The sequence below is a fragment of the Pteropus vampyrus genome, unplaced genomic scaffold, assembly GCF_000151845.1.
Source record: "Pteropus vampyrus isolate Shadow unplaced genomic scaffold, Pvam_2.0 Scaffold77, whole genome shotgun sequence".
NCBI classification, from domain to species: Eukaryota; Metazoa; Chordata; class Mammalia; order Chiroptera; family Pteropodidae; genus Pteropus; species Pteropus vampyrus.
In genome coordinates this window covers 1579999-1587612 of record NW_011888858.1, presented here as the reverse complement: position 1 = coordinate 1587612, position 7614 = coordinate 1579999, and the positions used below count along the sequence as shown (strand labels likewise).

The 7614-nt window shown below is 37.3% G+C and overlaps 2 pseudogenes; both read right to left on the bottom strand.

The window, feature by feature from the left end:
- The window catches only part of LOC105293797, an 84377-nt pseudogene extending 83014 nt beyond the window's left edge, over positions 1-1363 (bottom strand).
- Positions 1364-2638: 1275 nt separating this feature from the next.
- Positions 2639-7614, bottom strand: part of LOC105293796 — a 184004-nt pseudogene continuing 179028 nt past the window's right edge.

Genomic DNA, 7614 nt, shown 5'->3' with positions numbered 1-7614 from the left:
CAGAGAACAATAGATACCGCCAGCACTTCTGTATAGAGTGAGTCTTTCCTCGGCCCTCACTCCGACAATGTCTCCCTGTAAGTCCCTGGTGCTCCCTGTGTGCAGCCAAATTGGCACTGGTGCTCAGAGCAAGTAAGTCCATCACCGCGAAAATCCACTCGTGGACGCGGCCCCTTTAAGAGGAGTCTGCTGCTGCTGCTGCTGCCACTGCCTCTGCCTCAGCCTCCGTCTCACTCAGCTGCTCCAGATTGGCAGCCCTGCGTCCTCACCCCTTCCTACCTTCTGCAGTTGCAGGGTGATTTCTTAGATTTTTCCCTAGTTGTATGGCTTGTTCATCTAGATCCCAGGTGATTTTTCCTTGCTGTTTGCTCTTTGTTTCCATCACAATTTTTTTATTTTTTAAAGCGCCTATAGCACCTGACATTCCTAGGTGGTCTCTCATCCAAGTACTAACCTAAGAAGGGCCTGACCCTTCTTAGCTTCCAAGATCAGACAAGATCAGGCACATTCAGGGTAGCATGGCTGTAGACTCTGTCACAACTTTGATTTGGTCGCTAGAGGGATGAACAGAACCTCTATCATCTATGCCATTTTCCCCCCTCCACTTTGTGTCTTTTGATGGGAGTATTTAATCCGTGTACATTTAAAGTAATTATTAATAAATAAATACTTACTATTGCCATTTTGTTAATTGTTTTCTGGCTGTTTTTTCATCCCTTTGTTCTTTCTTTGTTCCTCTTTTGTTCTCTTCCCTTGTGGTTTGATGATTTTCTATAAGGTATGCTTTGATTCCTTTCTCTTTGTCTTTTCTGTATCTCTTTAACCTGTGTTGTTATCATGAGGCTTACCTAAACATATTATATTGATAACAATCTATTTTAAGCTGATAATAACTTCAAATGTAATCAAAAGCTCTACACTTTTACATCCCCATTTTGTTTCTGATATCACAGTTCATATCTTTTTTTATAGTGTGTATCAATTAACAAAATTTTGTAGTTATAGTTATTTTGGATATTTTTATTTTTTAACCTTTATACTAGAATTATAAGTGATTTACCCACTACCAGTACAGTAGTAGAGTATTCTGAATTCAACTATATATTTACCTTTACCAATAAGTTTTATACTTTTAAATTGTTTTCATGTTACCAATTAGCATCCTTTTATTGCAGTTTGAAGAACTCCTTTTAATATTTATTGTAAGTCTGGTCTGGTTGTGATAAACTTCAACTTTTGTTTACGAAACTCTTGATCTTTTCTTCTGTTCTGAAGGACAATTTTTCCAGGTGGAATATCTTTGGTTAGAAGTTTTTATTCCCCGGCGCTTTGAATATATCATCTCATTCCCTCTGACCTGCATGGTTTCTGTTGAAAAATCCATTGATAGTCTTATGGAGCTTCCCTTATATATCACAAGTTGCTTTTCTCTTGCTGTTTTAAAGATTCTTTCTTTATCTTTAACTTTTGACCATTTAATTATAATGTGTCTCAGTGTGGGTCTGTTTGGATTCATTATATTTGGTTCTTTTTAGGCTTCCTGAATCTGGATGTCTGTTTCTTTTCCCAGGTTAGGGGAGATTTTAGCCATTATTTCTTTGAATAAGCTTTCTGAGACTTTCTCTCTCTCTTCTACGTCTGGGACCTCTATAGTGCATATAATGGTCTGCTTTATGGTACCCCATAATTTCTGTAAGCTATCTTTACTCTTTTTCATTTATTTTTCTTCTCTATCTAGATGACTTCCACTACTCTGGCTTTAAGTATGCTGATCCTTTCTTCTGCTTCATCTAGTCTGCTATTGAACCCCTCTGTTGAATTTTTAGTTCAGTGATGGTATTCTTCAGCTTTATGATATCTATTTGGTACTTTTTAATATTTCCTATCTCTTTGGTGAAATTTTCACTTTGTTTTTTCATTGCTCTCCTGATCTTACTGAGCATTTTTATGACCAAAATTTTCAACTCTACTGGGTAAATCACTTATTTCCACTTTATTAAAATCCAAACTCTTCACTCCTCAGGGAGAAGCTGAGAGTTGTGAGTTCCTTTTAGATTGTGTGGTGCTGTGCCGAGAGTGAGGTTTAATGGTGAGAGCATGTCCCATCCTTTCCTACCTGTTTTGATGTGAGTATTTTCTTGTTTGTATGATATATAGGATTTACTTAACTAGATTTTTTTATTTCTCTCCAAGGGAATTGCTTTTTGTGTAGCCGTACATTCAATATGCCTATGGGAGGAAGAAAATTCAGTAGCCTCCTATATCACCATTTTGGTCCAGAGTCAAAAGTGTTTTATTTTTTGATAACTGGGGGAAAATTAATATGAACTACATATTAGATAAAATTATAGTATAATATTAAATTTGTTGGTTATGACAATGTTATTGTGGTTGTGCAGGATATTATTCTTGTCTTTTTGAGGTGACTTCTAGAGCATTTAGGAGTGAGGTCACCTTGCAACTTACTTTCAGTTTACGAAAAAAAGTCTATTAGAGTGTTTATAAGTATGATATAAATATATATCATCCATACACATAGCAGTTGTGGTAAAATGTTAAAACTGAACTTACTTAAAATGAATTGACTTTTTTTCCCCCAGCATCCAAAATCTTTTTAATAACAAGGCAGGATCTGGGGTTAGTTTTTGTAGCCACAGCTGGCCCAATGGGCCTTTGGCTCTCTTACACCTTGGGCCCTTGAAGTGCATATAGGGTTTAGTGTGGCTGTGTTGGGTTCCAGGGGCCTTGCTGAAATGCCTATACACTTCTCACCACATGCGAAAATCAGAGAGCAGGACGGTGCCTCAGCCCCTGGGGAAGTACAGGGCCAATAGGTCAAAGGTGAGGATCTTGCTTCCAGCCTTAAGGATGCTGCTCTATGTGCTGCTAACACGAAGTGCTCTCACCTTCAGTTTGGGGACTCCCTGGACACACACATCATTAGTTATAGTCCCTACAACCACAGCAATTTTGCCCTCCTGTCCAGGAAGCTTCATCTTCCAGATCATCCAGGATATGGACAGAGAAGGCTGGTTGATGTGACTCATGAACAACCTCTTTAGCACCACCAGATTGAAGATGGAGTTGGTTCATCTGGCTAGAGACCTGTACAACTTGACCAGCAGACTTAGGTAGCAAATGTGTGTGGCAGATGTCTACCCCTATGATGGTGCCTCCTGTTCTACCAGGCCTGTAGGACTTGTTTTTATTCAATTTATATTGATTAACTGGATTCTTGACCAAGATAATCCACCAATTCAGGAATTGTATCTGGAATGAACTATGTTTTTTTCTCAAGATTTTAAGTACTATACGTTCTGTAGTGAAGTTAGAGAATGATAATGCCAACTTCCTTCATAGGTTGGTGTGAAAATTAAGTGAAAAATACAAGCAAAAAGTTTTGGAGAGCATTTGGAATGTAGTCCACACTCATTAGATATTAGTGATCCACATCATGAACGTCACTATCATTATAATTCTAGTCATCATCTTAGGACTTTGTTTGAAAGGACATATCCAGCCTTTACAAACTTAAACAGAAAAAAAAGATATTTGTTATAAGAATACATGAAAACTCAGAAAACTCAAGACCAAGAATTACAGTCAGATCTCAGGAAGGAAGGAAACCAGGAACTGGAAAGTTGGCAGGATTCAAGGCAACCACCCACTGCATTTCACTTTTTCTGTCTCTCTGAAACTATAGGGTCTTCCTTTCATGCATTTGCTTTATTTCTTTCTGACTGTAGACTAATTTTTTTGGTGCTAAATGCATCGGGTAGAGCATAGAGATGACACAACTCTAAGTCTTTATGTCCTCAGTTCATAAGACAGGTTAAAGTTGTGTAGTGTTTTTAGGTGACCACTTAGGTACCCATTTTTCAAATTCTTAAAAGAAAATCTGATTGACCCAGCTTGGGTCAGATGTCTATTCCTGGTGCAATCTGGTGCTAGAGTGGGACTGTCACAGGTAAGCAAGGGCCCTATATGTCATTTTCCCACACACCAGCTAATTCTCTGACACCAACTGGGTGGCTAACAATTCAATTCTGACACTAAATCCCAGAATTACTGCAAGCCCCACAGGTTAAGGATTGCCACAGCTTTAGACATTGTCTAATAATAAGGTTACCAGGCTAGCTACATTTCTGCAAGGCCAACTACCATTTTGAGGGTTCCCATGATCCCCCTCAGTTTCCCTAATTCACTAGGATGTCTCACAAACTCAGGAAAATGCTGTTGTTCTTACTATTACTGTTTATTTTAAAAAACACAAATGAAGAGCCAGATGAAATACACAGGGCAAGATCTGGAAGGCTCTGTTCCAGTGGAATTGGGCTGTGTTACCCTCCTGGCACATGGATGTATTTACCAACTTGGAATTTCTCCAAACTCTATTGTTTAGAGATTTTTCTCTGGATTTCTTTATTGTGCGATTGTTTAAACCAATGGCTATTGGTGATTGAACTCAACCTCTTCTTCCCCAGAAGCTAGAGGAGTAGAGCTGAATGCTCAAACCTTCTAATTATCTGGTTGACTTTTCTCATGACTAGCTCCTATCTTGAAGCTATCTAGGGGCTTTGCTGCCAAGTGTCATCTCATTAGTATACAAAAGACACCCATCACTTAGGAAATACCAAAGATTTTATGAATTCTCTACCAGGAACTGTGCACAAAGACCAAATATTTATTTTTTATTATACGTATAATAAAAACAGGCCCATAGTGTGAGTAGACTCCAGAAGTTCTCAAAGAGTCGAGTTGTGATATGGCCTGAACAGACATTTCCAATAGTGATTCCAACATACTTCTGAAAGACAGCAGAGGAAAATAAAGAAACTTACTCTTGGAAGGATAAACTCTATCTTCAGACATATCTCATGCATCTGTTGTGCACATTGCTCCCCTCAATCTGCTCTATAAGATGCTTCTCCTTGTTTTTTTTTGTTTTTTTTTTTTTTATCCCATATCTTAATCAACTCAGATTGCCACACAAAATACCACAGACTTTGTGGCTTAAATAACAGATATTTATTTCTCATAGTTCTGGAGTCTGGGAAGTCGAAGGTCAAGGTGTCAGCAAGCAAGGTTTCATTCTAAGACCTCTTCTCTTGGTTTAAGGTAACTGCCAACTTGCCATCTGCACACATGATCTCTTTGTGCTTGAGAGGATAGAGAGAGAAGGAGAGAGAGGAAGGAAGGGTCACTGGTGTCCTTTTTATAAGGACACTAATTATATGGATCAGTGCCTCACTCTTATGATCTTATTTAAACTTAATTACCTCCTTAGAGGCCTTGTCTCCAAATACAGTCACATTAGGGGTTAGAGTTTCAATATATAATTTTTTTGAGGAAACACAATTCAGTCCATAGCATTTGCTGTTCTCAATACTACCAAAATTTCCCCCATCCCCCAGAGCCCAGCACCTTATTACTAGAGAATTTCCTTTATAAAAGACCACCAAAGGGAGACTAACCCAAAGGGATATCTAATGGTGAAGTTTTAGCTATTAGTAGGGATGAGGATGGTAATAGAGAATCAGGAAGGGAAATGAGAGGTCCATGAAGTTTAAAATCATGCTTTCTGGGAAACTTTGTATTTAAACTACAATGAAGTCTAAGTCTTCATCTTTCCAACAAACTTTATAACTAATTCCTGGAACCTGGAATCAGCATTCATTAAATTCATTTTAAATTACTGATTTTCTTCTTTGACTAGCTCTTGGCCATGTTTTAGAACTATTTTAATTTTTACTTGAAGAATTCTCTCATTAGAACAGTTTCTGAGCCCTGCCCTTTGGAATACATCATATAGGAAAGCCTCACTCTGTATATTAGGTTATTTTTGTGTTGACCCTATTTCTCATCTGGCTTCTCACTGTATGGAGCTGATTCAAGCTCAGAGCTCCCACTGACTTCAAAAGGCTCTAAGGTAAAGTAAGAAATAGTCTCACAGAAATTTCCCAAAGATATTTTGGATTTATAAAAATGCATTGCTATATTTAAAAAAGATGTGAATATTACTCCTGAATAATGAATGGATGAGTACCAGTCAGACAAAGTCAAGAAATTCTCTTTGATAGTAGAAAAAAGCTCTTATAAATTCATAGTACTTGGCAAATACATTCATTCTTCTGGGGAGAAATTTTAGGTTCTGTTATAGTTTCAAAAGCACAGGAGTAGAATCCTTTAAATTAAATCTCTACTTTATAGGTGTCAAATATCTACCATACTATCTTCATAAAGTAAATGTAAAAATTATAAACTATTTTGAGAAAGATATACAGAACATAGAATTTAAAGTAGATATTCTCTGGATTTCTATAAACTTTCCAAATTTTTCAAAAATAGCTGTTTTAAATTTCAAGTAGGATCTAGACAGGGATGAGTTGTATTTGTAATGTTATTTCACAGGTTGGAAAATATCACACATCTGTATAAGACTCACTCAGACGCCTTCAGAAAGAAGGAAACATTGTAAATATATAAGGGTAATTGCAGGAACTGGAAATACAGGAACTGGAAATAGGGTCAGCTAGGCTCTGGGGATTGACTCTGCAGTCTTGTTTTATTGATCAGAGAAACCACTCTAGTAATATTTTTTTCTGTTTTCTCCAGTGGACTTTCACTTCCAACTGACTGATTGTAGACACCATATCTGACATGTCCAGTTCAATAATCTTTTTTTCTGTTTACCACCGTTTTCATTTCCTCCACTGGAGCAGCAACTCTGGCAGAAGCAGAGAAGAAATGGGTGGGTGTTCTGGATGTTCTTCTTAATGCAGAAACAAAACAATAGATGAAATTAAAAGTACACATGCTAAGAAAAGCCCAGGATTCCAGCTGATAGAAAGAATGCTGTGAGGATTTTTTTTTGCACAGCAAAGGAAACCAACAACAAAATGAAAAGACAACCTACTAAATGGGGAAGTATATTTGCCAATGATACATCAGATAAGGGGTTACTATCCAAAATTTATGAAGAATGCATACAACTCAACACCAAAAACCCCCCAAACAATCCAGTAAAAAAATGGGTGGAGGACCAGAATAGGCATTTCTCCAAAGAGGACATACAGATGGCAAATAGACATATGAAAAGATGCTCGACTTCACTAATCATCAAAGAAATGCAAATTAAAACCACAATGAGATATCACCTCACACCTGTCAGAATGGCTGTAATCAATAAATCAAAGAAGAACAGTGTTGGTGGAGACGTGGAGAAAAGAGGACCCTTATGCACTATTGGTGAGATTGCAAATTGGTATAATCACTATGGAAAACAGTTTGGAGAGTCCTCAAAAATTAAGAATAGGACTACCTTATGACCTAGCAATTCCACTTCTGGGTATTTATCTAAAGGAAACCAAAACACTAATTTGAAAAGATATATGCACCATTATGTTCACTGCAGTGCTATTTACAATGGCCAACATAAAGAAGCAACCTAAGTGCCCATTAATAGACTATTGGATAAACAAGTGGTACATATATACAAGGGAATATTACTCAGTGATAAAAAATGAGGAAAAAGGACCAGAGTGGTTTTATGATAAACTAGTCTTTTACCATGAGGAAAAAGGACCAGAGTGGTTTTATGATAAACTAGTCTTT